At 40.0% G+C, this 15,509-nt stretch overlaps 1 protein-coding gene and 1 non-coding gene across 3 annotated transcripts in view; both read left to right on the top strand.

Moving 5' to 3' along the window:
• The window catches only part of NPAS3 (neuronal PAS domain protein 3), a 664,058-nt gene that overhangs the window by 378,049 nt on the left and 270,500 nt on the right, over positions 1–15,509 (top strand). The gene's annotated exons all lie outside the window — the stretch shown is intronic.
• Positions 420–575, top strand: LOC128897271 (U1 spliceosomal RNA). The gene has a single exon (XR_008462286.1). It is a non-coding gene; the product is annotated as a U1 spliceosomal RNA (small nuclear RNA).

The following is a 15,509-nucleotide window of genomic DNA, read 5'->3' as shown; positions in this document are numbered from 1 at the left end:
GACCACTTTTAATGTCACCGTGGCATTTTATAGTTCTGCAAGGCAAATTAAAGGTTTTTTTTCAGGCAAGCACTATCAGTAAATTATCACAAAATGGAAGCTGATCATGAGTGGGTTCTAAAATATGGTTGTGTGGGGCTGAAGGAAATAGGATGACCAGTTCTGCCTTCCAGTTCTCTCTTTCTATATTTTTCATTAAGGAAAATGGAAAAAAACCCCACATAGAGCCATGAGGATGATCAGAGGGCTGGAGCACCTCTCCTATGAGGACAGACTGAAGGAGTTGGGGCTGTTCAGTCTGGAGAAGAGAAGGCTCCGAGGTGACCTAATTGTGGCCTTCCAGTATCTGAAGGGGGCCTATGAGAAGGCTGGGGAGGGACTTCTTAGGATCTCAGGTAGTGATAGGACTAGGGGGAATGGAATGAAGCTGGTAGGGGAGACACCATGATCAGGCAGGTGGTTTTCCCAGGGTGAGGCTCATCCTTTGCATTCCGGGTGTGCTGACCCCTGCGATTTCCTCAAATGCGGGAAACTCGACTGCATAATTTGTGGTAGTGGGGGACTGGGGTTTTTTTAATGGAATGAAGCTGGAGGTGGGGAGATTCAGACTGGACATGAGGAGGAAGTTCTTCACCATGAGAGTGGTGAAGCCCTGGAATAGGTTGTCCGGGGAGATGGTTGGGGCGCCGTCCCTGGAGGTGTTAAGACCAAGCTGGATGAGGCTCTGGCCAGCCTGATCTAGTGTGAGGTGTCCCTGCCCATGGCAGTGGGGTTGGAACCAGATGATCCTTGTGGTCCCTTCCAACCCTGACTGATACTATGATACTATGTTAAATGCCATTTCTCTTTGACATCAGTATTGTGTATGTAAGTGCCTGATCAATAATTAGTGTTTCTCTGATCTTGCTTTATACAGATTTTCTTACTGAAATTCAAAATACAGTTAGACTGATTATTCTTAATAAGACCCAAAGTCTTAATGAAGGAAAATGTGAAGAATGGAGTGGTGTTTAAAGCAAATTCATAATGCAGCATTTGTATGTTGGTGATTCGCTAAAATAATTGATGGCTCTTGGCACACATATTGCTTGTGTGATCTCTGTGTTTTCTATACATTGAAAGACTTTGCCTGCATTTTCACATTCTGTTTCAAAGGAGCCCTCTGCTGGACAGCCTGGCTTGATATATAGTACTTGAGTGTCTCTGAATGCATGCACACAAGCACCACAAATGAACCTGTATAGAAATACATAGGATAGATTTACTATTACTCAGAGCTTTCTTTGCCTTTGAAGAAAGCATAAACCACTTGGGCTAAAAAAATTGCAAAGGAGGTTTTTGAGGCCAGGCTGGATGTGGCTCTGAGCAACCTGCTCTAGTGTGAGGTGTCCCTGCCCATGGCAGGGGGGTTGGACCTGGGTAATCCTTGAGGTCCCTTCCAACCCTAACAATTCTATGATTCTATGCTGGTTTGCTTTCTTACACTTCCAATGTAACTTGTTTAAAGTAAAGCATGCTTTGAAGTTCTGAAGAACATCAGCTTATTGTGAAACTTAAAGTGTGTGAGAAAATAGTATTACAGACAATAAGTTAATCTTTCCAAGGATAACTAATCTGTTTAGAAAACAGTGTAAGCATTGCACATGGAATACAGCATATTCTGTGCCATTATTATGTTTCTTTATTACACATACTGTCTAAAATTGCTTAAATCTTTGTTAATTCCTCTTTGCTATTCAAAACTAGCTTTATTGCGTGCTTTGTTGCCACATGGTGATATTTTTAGTAGGCCTGTGAGTTTCATTATGAGCAATGTGTAAAGACTGCAGGAAAAAAACCCAAACCAAACAGCCATATAACAAGAGGTAAAGAAAATTTTAACTCAGCCAAGTAAAACATTAGTAGATTAATTAAGACGTTCCTTACTAGTGTGAAAAGTAAATTTCTAGGTCTCTGTTTCAGAAAATAGGTCAATACTTTGAATTCTTTTTTGCAGGGCTTGCTGATATATCTAAAGATGCAGCATTTCCAGGAGTGCTGTACTGTAGGGTATAAAGCATTTATTTTTTTTTCCTTCTGACTTAGCACTTCTGTCTCTGTTTCATGTTGGCAGAGTAGCACTGAAAAATACTTGAGCTTTTTAAAACATCAGTGGTAAATTGAGCATGTAAAAGGAGAGGAAGTCTTTAGTAGTGCTGCAATAGGCTGCCAAGCACGAACCGAACACCTAGAAGCGTTATTTGTAGGTCCCAGCTTCTCAGTGGGAACATAAAGTTACTGCGAGATTCCTCTCTCTCTTTTTCTTTGCAGAAACTGTCAGTGGGGCTCAGACTGCAGCCAGAGATAGCTGATCAGTAATAAAGCCCAAAAATTACAAGACTTGGGGAAGTTCAGTGTGTGCTGTGCTGTTTTGCCAGGGAAATTTAAATAACCATCCTCTCTACTTCTGCACGTCCACCAGAAATATGTTCTCAGTACAACAACAAATTGAACAAATTCTTCAGAATATGAAGTGATTGTGCTTTCAAATTTTACTTTATGTAAGCCTACATTAAAAACAACAAAAGTCCACGAAACTGCAAGCTGGAATCTGGTGTCTAACATTTTCTGTTGCACACTCACAACCTGGTAATCTAAGCATCCACAAAACCCAGCGTGCTGCCGCCCACAACAGCCTCTTCCAGTGACAAGAGAGTTTAGTGATCCATTTGCTACAAAGCTGATTGAGATCACCGTCTAAATTCTCTGAGGTCACTGCAGCCAGTTTGCAAAAGGTAACGGCAGCCACAAAGTACCTCAAATCAGAAATAATGATTTAATACTGAACTGTTTTAAAGCAATCTCGTTACATAGAATATTTATTTTTTGATTGAGGTTCTGGGAGGTGTCTTTTACAATGATGCCCTGGTGTATTTCAGACATTTGAGTCTAAAATTAAAGGAGAATCCTCTTTGCCAAGTTGGTTGGTTAGCTGCCAGATGACTCAACTTAAAAATGCACTGTTCTTCCATGATTTCTTGGTTAAAAATGTTTTTGGTTAGAAGTTATTAACTTGCATGCACACTACTACCACTGCTACTGCCTTTTGCCTGCCAACAATACTGCATTACAGTAATTTTTCTTCAGTTGAGAAATGGATTTCATTATGAATTTGCCAGTGTGACTCCTAGAGTGGTCAGAGAGTTGATGATGAGTAAGGCTTAAGGGTCTGATCCAAAGCCATTGAAAGTAATGAAAATACTCCACTGACCTCAACTAGCTTTGGATTAACAGCAGTGATTGTACTGCTGCTTCTTGGGACTTTCAGACCACTAAACCAGGGACAGAGTCCAGAAGTAATATCCATGTTTCCTACTTTCTAGTGCAGAGCACAGGATATCACACTGACTTCCTTTTTCTTTTACTTTCTTCTCTCCTTTTCTCTGTGTCATGAGAACTTCACTCTGTCTTCCAGTGCACACTTTCATGAGTTCTAGAAGTAGTGAAAGGCAGACAATAATTTTATTATTTTATTTATACATGAACAAGCATGAGCTTCAAATACTCTGATTTCTAACAACCAGCAAATGTAATATTAAACAAGCTAAAGAGGAATTTACATGCTGGACAGATGGGCAGAGTGCAACGGCGTGAGATTTAACACATCTAAGTGCTGGGTTCTACACATTGGCCTCAGCAACCCCATGCAGTGCTACAGGCTGGGGTCAGAGTAGCTGGAGAGCGGCCAGGCACAAAGGGACCTGGGGGTAATGGTTGATAGTAGGCTGAACATGAGCCAGCAGTGTGCCCAGGTGGCCAAGAAGGCCAATGGCATCCTGGCCTGGATCAGGAACAGTGTGGCCAGCAGGAACAGGGAGGTCATTGTGCCCCTGTACTCAGCACTGGTTAGGCCTCACCTTGAGTACTGTGTCCAGTTCTGGGTCCATCAGTTTAGGAAAGATGTTGACTTGCTGGAACATGTCCAGAGAAAGGCAACAAAGCTGGGGAGGGGTTTGGAGTACAAGCCTATAAGGAGAGACTGAGGGAGCTGGGGTTGCTTAATCTGGAGAAGAGGAGGCTCAGAGGAGACCTCATTGCTCTCTACAACTACCTGAAGGGAGGTTGTAGCCAGGTGGGGCTTGGTCTCTTCTCCCAGGCAACCAGCACCAGAGCACGAAGACAGTCTCAAGCTGCACCAGGGGACGTTTAGACTGGATGTTAGGAAGAAGTTCTTCATAGAGAGAGTGATTGGCCATTAGAATGTGCTGCCCAGGGAGGTGGTGGCGTCAGCATCACTGGAGGTGTTTAGGAAGAGATTGGATGGGGCACTTGGTGCCATGGTTTAGTTGATCAGATGGTGTTGGATCATAGGTTGGACTTGATGATCTTGAAGGTCTTTTCCAACCTGGTTAATTCTATTCCATTCTAATTATCCATCCATCAGAAACTGAATGTCAAGTTAGAATAATCAAACAAAACAGGTCATGGCATACTACAGCGCAAGAGTTTCTGTGTAACAGTATATACTTGTGTAAAGAAAGACGTTTAAATGAGCAATACCGTAGATCATGTAGGAGACTTCCTTTGATCTTTAAATTAGCTTTGGAGAATGATGGCATAGATTCTCTTCCAGGGTCAACAAATTACTCTATCCATGGTCAGTTTCTGGTGTGTGAACATGTATTACCTTTTGTATCCAAACCCGGTCAACTTTGCTACACACAGAGCTTCTGAGGGTCCAAGTTTGGGACAAGGTCTTGCTGGGTAAGACAAAAGATTCACCTACCCTAGTGTGCCATCTTTGGTAGTGACCACTAGGAAATCCATGAGGAAAAATCTTAGGGTAAGTCAAGTCCTGGCTTTGTCCGTCTGTACTTTTAAGGATTTTCTGATCCAAACAGGGCACACATGCTTTTGGTGAGTCCTTAAATTTCTCTTTGTTGAGTTTAAGAAGTGATTTCAATTTTGTCTGGGGCTTTGGCCTCTCCATCTTGTATGGCAGCAAGTGATTGGACCTGTGCACAATGTAAAAAAATACTTCCTTTTGTTGAAACTTGCTTCCATTTGAGTACAGTGAATGCCTCCAAGAGTTGGGGGAGTAGGAAAGGAGGAGGCAGTAAAAAGGAGCAGCAAGGAACATGTCTGCTTACTTCTTCCCCAGATCTCCTGTGACTTTTCACAGTCCTGCCTTGTTCCCACTTCACCCTTCTCTTCAAAGTTCAAGAGATCTGATTTCTTCAGTCATACCTCACACAGAAGCCACTCCATTATTTTGAGTCCTGTAATTGCAAGTTTTTTAAACATACATGTTGATGCCTAGTTGATTATACATGCATTAAAACATGTGGGGAAAAAGTCCTTTCAAATTAGGGTTGTTGAGCACTGGAACAGGTTGCCCAGAGAGGTGGTTGATGCCCCCAGGTGAGGCTTGACAGGGCTCTGGGCAACCTGATCTAGTTGAGGGTGTCCCTGCTCGCTGCAGGGGCGTTGGACTAGACGACATTTAGAGGTCCCTTCCAACCCAGATGATTCTATTATTCTATGGTTCTATAATTTTAAAGGGAAAATAAATACTAGATTACAGTAAAGAAGCATGCTGTAATCTGGCAGGACCTAGGAGAAAGACCTCCCATTCATTTAGACTTAATTGCACTCCTATGCCTCACTGATCACTTTTTCCCCCCCCCAAGTCCTACTTCAAGCACTAGCATATCACAGATTGTTCTGTGGGAAATCACAGTCCATGTGATTCTGCTCATAAATCCTTCATCAGGTAGACACCATTGCCAGCCTATCTCTACAGAGGAAGAAGTCTGTTCTGAATATGGTGAGTACTAAAAGAGTGCAGAGGTCAGAGATTTAAATAAATAAATAAATAATCAGTGCCGTGCTCTGCCTTCCTGAGTGTCTGCTCTCACAGGAATAGCAATGTGTGATCCAAGGAGCTCTCACTTACTTACTGGCAGCAGCGAGATTCCAACTGAAAGACGATAAATGAGAGAACTAATCTGGGTAGCAACCTCACATTACACCAGTCAGGGTGTATGAGCAAGGAAGCTGGCAGTCCATCTTGTTCACAGAAAGAAGGACAGGGAGTTAAAGTTTATTGATTTTGTTGTTGTTCTCTGTACTCCATCCAGAACAGAAGCAAGAAGATTAGATTATATTTTTTTACATTTGTTTCTTTAATATAGTTAAGTTAATCAGGATTGTGACTGTTAGCATAATTGTGAGGCAACCAGGAGCTGGAAAAAAAACTATGATTTAACCATTCAAGCATTGTCCTTGCATCAGCTAATTGAAAAGAAATTGATTTCTAGCTCTATTTTTTACATTTTAGATGTTTCTTGTTGATGATAGCAACTGTTTTCAAAGAGTGCAGAAGCCATCTCTGACTTAGGGAATACTTGAGCCACAGACTGTTGGGAGAATATGTGGAGAATCTGTAACTATGCCATCCTCTCTGTGTATCTGCTTTTCCCCACTGATGCAGAAGCAGTAAAGACAGGCCTATGGCTTAACCTGGTGGCTGTTCTGACACTACAGAGCCTTGCACATCTATCAGCATCATAGTTTTAGCAGAATGAAGTAACTTTGGGTAAAAACTCCGTTTTCATTTAAGCCTCAAAGTAGGTAGACAGATTTTTCAGTAGAGCTCAGGATGAGCTCTTCAAAACAATGCAATTCTTAATGAACTGGTAAGAGTTGCAACAAGAGACAGTGAGTTTATTGTATAATCTAATTATCATTTCACAGGGCTGATGTACACATTATCATATTTCATGTGATGTATGTATGTTATCACGTCGTGTGCTTCATTCCTTTCTTGCAACTTACATCTTGGAAATCTGCTTTAAAAGAAGACAGGTAATCTTCTCAAAAATCCTTCTGATTTTAGGCAACAGTCTCTTCCTTTCCCATACACCTTTTAAAGTTTCTGAGCCTATGTCAGATGTTTGGATGGATGGATGGATGTTGACTCTCCCTCTAACTGGCATAAAAGCAGTTTTAGCACTATCTCTGTGAGTTGAGTTGTTTGATATGGTTGCCTGTCCATCAGAATGGTAGGGATTGTTCAGGAATTCCCTCAACGCTTTTGCTTTACTCTCCCAGGAGGACCAGTCCTGTCATTGCAAACTTCTCTTTCTGCCTAACGTGAAAAACAGTGGGTTTTCAAAAGGGAGGTGGTCAAGGAACCATGTGACTTTGAACCTAAGCATCATACATACACATTATGGGGGGAAACTAATTTAAACCAGAGCCATAATGACAACATGATTCTTCATGTGGGTATTTGGCATAACATGTTTGTAAAATGTCACCGATTTCTGTGATCTGCACCCTACTCCTAAAGAAACAGAGATCTGGAATATCTATACCTGAGGTTCTAAGTACACAAAAGGATGCTATATGTGAGGGAGCAATGTTTCAACTTCACTGTTACAGACAGAGCATACAAGGAAGCAGTGAAATAACTTGAATTATGAGTGTGTGAGTTTAAGTCAAGAAAAAAGCTTAAGCATGTTGTTTTAGGTTTGGTCTGGGTCCTTACTGCAGACCCACTAAGCACCACTTCCATGAAGGAAAGCTCCTCATCTTGATCCTCTTTAGAGGGTGAGACTTCTAGAACTTTCTGGTTTCCTTGACAAAAAAAGAAGAAAATAAGAAAGAAGGAGAGGAGAAGAGAGAAGAGAAGAAAATCAGGAGACCAGACACAAAGGACATCTCTGCTTGGAACAACCATTTTTTCCTTCATGCACAGCTAGTTCTGCTTAGATCCCATGTCCCTGGCATTTCAGCAAATGCTCAGCAATCCATCAGAAAGTGGACCTTGCAGTGTGTAATCTGTCCCTTCTCTATCATGAGCTAACAACCTAGATGCTACAGTGATGGATTCCTAACTACTCCTGAGTTAGTCGAGAGATTCTTCTAAACTGTGTCTAGTTCTCTTGAGCACTTTCTGTATCAAAGGCATTCAGTAGACAGAGCAACCTATTCTACTTGGCTCTTCAGTAAAAGGCTCAATAAACCAAATTCTTTTTTCCATGTCAATGACCTTTTTCTGTTTTGTAGCGAAGTGCCTAAAAGTGCTGTGGGTTACATGACATCAGATCAGTATGGAACCACTTGTAAGGTAATTAGCAAAAATACTGTCATTGATGTTGAAGAGAAGAATTAGTATTTTCCCTGATGCAAGGAAAACTTTTAGGCCAGTTTCCCATCTCCATGTGTTGCCCTAGCTGTACTCTTTGCTCTTTCTTACATTTTTGCAAGCTGCTGTAGAGTGCAGTATGTTTGACCCTGTAATTATTACTGAGATGCTCCGAGTTAAAAATGTTTTTTTGTCGAGAGCAGGCTGACATGCTGATAAAAATGAACTACATTCCAGACCATATTTCAGCATAGTAGCTATTTCAAGGCCACTTGATGCTTTGATATCACAAAAGCAAAGGTCTTCTGTGAGTGCAAGCTTAGTATCTTTAGTTTCTGGGATTTATTTTTTTTTTTTTTTCACCAGAGTTACTGTTCCAAAGACAGAGTTTTATCTAAAAATCTGTTCTTCTTATCTTAATGATAGTGTTGTCCTTTTACCCCCTCTGTTTGGCTTTAGGTGTAGCAGAGATCTATATTAGTTTAATGTCTTCTCATTCCATTAAAGCTGTTCGATGCTCGTGCCATACAGTGCAGTCAGCAGCATATCTTAGAAAATGTTCCTTTGAGTGGTACAAATGTGTAATATTGAGCTGTACAGTTTAACATATTCTTCTGAAGGAGGATCTGTGCTTTTTAGAACACAACTACTAGCTTTTATTTTAACCACTGAGGCAAACTGAGTTCATTAGTGAGCATAATAGGATTAGACATGAAAAAATGGACCCAAACTTTCTAATCTCATTTGAAAGCAGCCTCTCCAAAAGCAGACAAATGCTTTCTTTTTGCTGCCTTTTTGAAGCACCATTTCACTGAAGCTGACTCAGATTGATAGAGTGAGTAAAAAGACGAGTCACATTCTGCAGAGTGACATTATGTCTGACTAAGGCAGTAAGAAGCACTTGCCTTCAATAAAAGGAAATGTATTCCACTTCTTATTAAGTTTCCCCTCTGCTTCTTGTTAAGTTCAGGTAGGTGTAGTTCCTTGATATATAAAAACAGGTATCCAACATTGACTTTCTCCTCTAGTTGAGGACACTAAATGATCTTCAGCACTGGTAGTTGCTTATTATCTTTCAAACAACTGAGTGTAGCAGGTTGCCTTTGAATGAAGTGGTATGGTGCTGCAGCACGGCTAACCTTGCCCAGGTGCCTGCCTGCATGAAAGCTCCTGCTACTTTCCCAGCTGAAGTGTACTTGATCTCTTCTCCGTCTCCACAGTTAGGAGTCTATTGTTCCTCTCTCTCATCTGCAAACGTCTTGCAAATGACGTTTGGATGCGATCGACTTCTAATGGAAGATTACAGCCCTGTGGATCAAAGCAAACCACACACCAGAAGGGGACTCTTAAGAATTTTAAAGGTTTAGCATAAAGAAGATAATTACACAGTCCGATTCAGAATTGTTTCTGTACTTGTCACTCATACTCTTAGAAGCCAAACTTGTACTATGACTGCACGTGCCAGGAGTGCTTTTGTCTAAGAAATGTATTTGGAGCCTACACAAAGTTCTTCAGGATTTCACTTCTACAGATGTTGGGTACATAGGAAGAAAACCTTTTCTACCTAAAGATCTTCCATATCCATTTTGTTTCAGATTTCTAACAGTTTCCTTAGATTTGTCCAAGATGCGTCTTCACTGATGCTGTTGTGAGATTTAGAGTCGTTTTGTTTTGTGCTTTGGCTGATAACTTGGGCTTCAGACCAAGGACTGCAGAGTTCAGAAGTTCAACACTGAAAGTAATATAGGATAGTCTGCCATTTGAATGCTGCCAGCAGTGAAACATAGGTAACTGGCTACAACTTCAGGTTATTCTGCATGATTCGCAGTTGACGTTAAAATATTACTCTACATTTGAGAGGTGTCTCTGAGAAATTACCTTACAAGAAAAGCTGAGATTTCTAAAATAATTCTGCATCCATCTGTTAGCCAGGTGATTTCTAATGGTTCCTGAATAGTAGAGAATAGCTGCAGCCTTGTCTAACACTAACCTTAACCACTTCACATGACTGATTTTGTAAGGATCTACATGTAGGTGTTTAGATATTTCACTGCTTCTGTCTGACATAAACTAATGATGTAGACTGGCTAAACATGGTGAGATGATTAAACAGTAATGTTAATTAGTGGCTTCTATGAGAGACTTGATCCTTTTTTTTTTATTATTGTTTTAGCAGCATTTATTATGCATGTACAGAAGTTAAAGGTACAGAAGTGGATGTTTTCTTTATAGCATCTGTTAATAGCAGTAAGAGTTCAGAAAAAAACCAAACATTTAAATGATCTGGTCGAACACATAAGGTCCATCTTCATGCCCCACCGTTGTGCAAAAACAATATCTTTGTGTGAAGGGAAAAGGCAATTTTCTGCAGGCAGTAAGCATCTGTACTATTACTTAGATGTCATGTATTGATGATACTATTTCAATCAAACATATCTCATTCAGAGAGCTTTTGATGGGAGGAATTTTTGGAAGGGTTTAGGAAGGTTAAATCTGTGAGACATGGCTTCCATCTGGAATGCATTAGCTACAAAGATTTATTAGCCAGAGTGCCTCTGCATAATGTTCCATGGAAAGCAAAGCCCTGCATCTAATTTCCAGCATGATGTCTATATGAGGAGTGATCTTTGAAATATCATAGGTGACAATCAAGTTTGTTATAAAAATAGTAAATGCATAGGATTTTCATGGCGGCTATTTTAAATCCCTCATGAGGGCTGCTAAGCAGGTAGTTGATTTGTTGACAAATGATAAAACTGTAGGAATAGCAACATGCATGACATTTTTAAACGGGATAGACTCTTTAAGCAGTAGGAATCGCATCAGGAAAATTATCAGCATTTAGTGGTTGCTTAACTCTGTGAAGGATGGCATTAGGAAATAATAAGAGGCAATATTTAACTTTCTGTTTCAGTATTTTCTGATTAAATCTGTTTCAAGAAGTGCTGCTTCTGATCAGCAAGCAGGAGGGAAAGAGCTTTACAGATTCTCATACATTAAGAAAGATGACTCTCTGCAACTCTAAACCATCATGTTGTCTGATGGTGATTAAAAATTACTTGCATAAGGACAGTACACAGTGAACCAAAGGGGAAATATGTTTTTATTATACAAGTGTTCAACTACAGAAAAAAATTCAGTGATGTGCCTGCTAGTTTCCACACAAAACTGACAGGGTAGGGTGATTTGATTTCAATCAATGATGAGAGAAAGGTGTCTAAGATGCCTTGAAAATCTGACCCAGTTAAGCAGGACAGTGAATTAGTAAATATTAACTGCTACCTTGAGGAGAATACTGTTTCTGAAAGATGGAGACAGCAATTTCTTTTCTGTAAACTCAGTTGCAATATGTAAAGTGTGAAGTTGCTATCACTCTCCAAAGTTCTGAATAAAAATAATTAAAAATAAATAATTCATGCATTGTGATCTATTCCATTTCTGTCGTCTTTGTGGCCTCTGAATCATGCTTGGTTCTGCGCTTGTAGAATAGGTATGGATAGAAGAGTTTTTTTATATAAAATGAATTCCAAAAGGTTATGGAAGAGAGAGGAAAAAATAAAACCTGATACTTTTCAAAGGAGTATAAATGTAGAATTAGAATTGTGAGCAAGGAGTCTGGGTATCTGTAATCTCAGCGCTACTTCAGAGAGAAAATGTTTGTGAACCTGGGTGAATCTTAACATTTCTGCGTTACGCTTTTTGTGTTTGTGAAGTTAAGTGGATAATGTTAGCTGCCTTGGCATAGGAACCCTGCTTTAATTGTGTAACGATTATTAAACCCTTTCTAAAAGAACTAAGAGAAGTAACATGTAGATTTTTTTCTGTACTAGTAGAAAAATCCATTGCTGAAATGTACCAAACATTCCCTCCTCCAGAATGGTTGGCTGGGATAGAGAATCAAAGTGCATAGCTTTAGCAAATGGTTTCTAGTTCAAGTTTTCTCCCATATGCACGTGTTTGTGTGCACATATTTCTGCACACATGTATATTTGAAAATATCAGAAAATGCATTGGCTTTCATCTTTTCTTTGTAGTCTGTTAACTGAAAAGCACAGATTATCTAATACAGATATTTTTAGACAATTTGTAATGTTGTGTCTTCAGAAGTCTGAAACAGTGTGCAATACCTGGAACGTGCTGGTGAAGAAAGAGCCCAGAAATTTGCTGATTGCATCCAACAGTGCCACTTGTTGACTCATTAGTAAGTGTTAAAACACAAAGATGGCAAAATGTGAAGGACAACAATAACTATCCAGCTTTGCCATCTGTGTGTTTTGGGGCTAGATCAAGGTTTGCAGTTTTTAAATTGCTAATTCCTTTGGCAAAGGGTTGGGGTTAAAAAAAAACAAACAAACATCAATAGTACTTTAATCTTCTCAGGGAGTTTGGTGGGTTTACGGAAGGGTGTTAGTGTATTTATTCCTCTCTGGAATGAGGAAGGTAAGAAAATTCTAAGAGCTTCCACTGTGTCAGGAGCATGGAAAGAATGATTCACAGCAGAGAAGAGCACTTTCTCTGCCTCTTTCCCCTCCTCTGTCTCCCATTCAGATGGAATGTGAGGTCCAGGGAATTGTTTCCCCTCTAAGAACTTCTCCTTATTTAAAGTCTCACTGTACAACAGAATTGGAGATGCTACTGCTTGTGATTGATTCTACAATTAAGATGGCAGTGAGCTGCATTTCATTTTAGTGACTTTGTTGTTTAAGGAATTATAAGCTCATTTCTAAGATGTTGCTTTTTGATATTTGAGCTCCTGCTGTGTGATCCCTGAGAGAGCAAATGGCAAAGTAGGACAAATGTGCAGGCTCCTGGTTGTTACAAAGGCATGGAGTCCTTAACTGGGTAGACCCAGTCATGACAAAGAGGTGCACATTTAGTCAAGAGGTGAGGTTGCATTATGTCACCAGGAATGAGCATTTTGTTACAATGAGTTGTTCATACCTGCTGCGGATGTGCAAGTCTCAAGGCAAGCCTGAAAGAGAAATGGGGTGGCTTGTTGATGAGCTAGCCTGTTAAAAGGATAAGCTTCCACTTGCTTCAGAGAGATACCGTATTGTCCTGATGGCATGAGGGGAGAGAAGGGTGTGGGGAAATGGGTTGAGTCGTTTGAGTTAAAATGACGAATTGTTAGTTGTTCAGTGTAAGTTCCTATTGCAACCAGTAAATTGCTTGAAGGCAAACAACAGTGGTAGGTAGTCACTTTCCACTAGACACTTCTTTAAAAGGTATTCCTTGTGCATGTTTCTTTCACTTCTTTACTATGGTAAAGTGCATGGGAATGGTTATCTTTGGAACAAGTGACTGATGTACACTAAATGCTGTATTTTCAGTTGCATATCCTATTGCCAGCATTTTATTTTTTAAATACATTTTTGTTTGGACAAATGCTAAAAGAACTTTTCCTTGTTCTGTTGGTGTGGTTGTGTTTGCCCTGGAAAAGGCAACTGTAGAAGGCCCCTGGCAGAAAAGAGACACATGATATTTATGAAACATTTACAGGATAGATTTTCAGCTGTAGAAATTGTGTAGCCATTCAGTCTTCCTTCCCCATCCACCTGACATTGTATCTGCCACCACTTCAGCTGCTGGTTTTCACTGTGGTATCTCCTCGCTGTACAAAAACATTGCAAAGAGCTGAATCATCGTAACTTTTCAGCATGTTTTAGCTATTGAGCTTTTAGGTAGTCTCTGTTGCAGTTGTGCCTACTTTTCCCTCCAGAATGCTCAAGAGAAGGCAGCAGTGCATCTCGAAACTATTGACCTCCTCATAGGGTCAAAGGTTAAACTCACTGTGGAGGGAGTCCACAGCAGAAACATGGACTAAGCTAGCCAACATCAGCCTTGTTATAAATAGAAACTGCTGTAGAAGTCAGAGTTGATGTACTCTGTCTGTGGTATACATCAAGTTTCTTTTACAGTAAGTGGTTTTAATTGTCAATATGAGTGCTGATATTTCTAGACATCCCGTGTGCTATGGGCTAGCTTTCACTGGTTGTATGTAATGAGCTGCATTTAAAATTTGCTTTACTAAGCATATTCTCATTTGTAATTTACTCTAAAGGGAATGTTACATGTTGCTAATATAAAGATCTCAGGTTTTGAAACATCTGGGTTTTGATACATTGCAAAAACTGTCAAATGCAAAAGCTGTTGTTAATTCCTGGAATGCTAGAGTCTACAGTTCAGTTTATGGTTGCATATGATGCGGAGCTAAGAGAGAAATTTGGCCCTTTGTGCCTGTTATTCATTCAGAGCCCTGAGTAGCACGTATACTGAAGCATGGAAAATGTCCTTTGTAAGTTAGAACAGTGACTGTGTTAATATAAGCAAACCTAAGGCATGTTTTGAATGCTTATCAGGCATTAGAATCAATAAGTAGTCTTTACATTTAAAATTAATGATTTTCTGTGTTCTCCAAAAGTCAAAATCTCTCAAAGTTGTCTTTGTTGCTTGTGATTTCTCCCAAGAGGATAAGCAGGGTGTGATAAATCATCATACCCACAAAATAAAGTGCCAGACATAAAAAGACCTGAGTTAGACTTCAAAGAGGAAATCCCTGCCTTAAACATCTTCAATATTTTGAAACTGTAGTTGTGGAAATGTAAGATTAAAAGATGATCTGGTGCAGCTCTAACCTAACAGTATTGCAGAGATGTTAGAGTTATCATCTTGACATGGGAATGAGGTCATGTTGTTAGATTAAGTCATCTAACTGTGTCTCTATTTATTTGAGGAGTCTTTTATTGGTTTACTTGATAATGCCAAGTGATGAGGACAATTTAAATATGCAAAAATAACAGTAGAATAGCTGACCAAAAGCAAAGAGCCTTTGCAAAATCTTTTCTAAAAATAGCAGAATACGCTTTATTTATGAAAGGCTTTAAACTGAACTAATAAATAAGCAAGCACATAAACATGTATCTGTGCATAAAGGAAATACAAGAGAAAAACCTACTAAATAAAAATGAAACATTGTTAAGGACATTATTATGAAGGTGTAAAAACTGTCTAAATGCCCATAGGAAAACACATTTTGAAATGTGTAAGTTCAGATCTAAACTCATAAAAGACTGAAAAGACTCTGGTTGCAAGCCAGCAGTAGCAGTATTTTGTTCCTCAAGCATCCTTTGTTCAGGTAGCAATGCAAGTGAAAGTGAGGCCACCTCTGGATAATGCTGCGAACCTGACACGTGTGGAAAAATCATAGTATCATATCATAGTCAGGGTTGGAAGGGACCACAAGGATCATCTAGTTCCAACCCCCCTGCCATGGGCAGGGACACCCCACACTAGGTCAGGCTGGCCAGAGCCTCGTCCAGCCTGGTCTTAAACACCTCCAGGGACAGCGCCCCAAAAGCCTCCCTGGACAACCCATTCC

This window comes from Dryobates pubescens, chromosome 5, assembly GCF_014839835.1.
Source record: "Dryobates pubescens isolate bDryPub1 chromosome 5, bDryPub1.pri, whole genome shotgun sequence".
Lineage (NCBI taxonomy): Eukaryota > Metazoa > Chordata > Aves > Piciformes > Picidae > Dryobates > Dryobates pubescens.
Note: the sequence above shows the minus strand (reverse complement) of the source record. Positions and strands in the feature narration are given on the sequence as shown.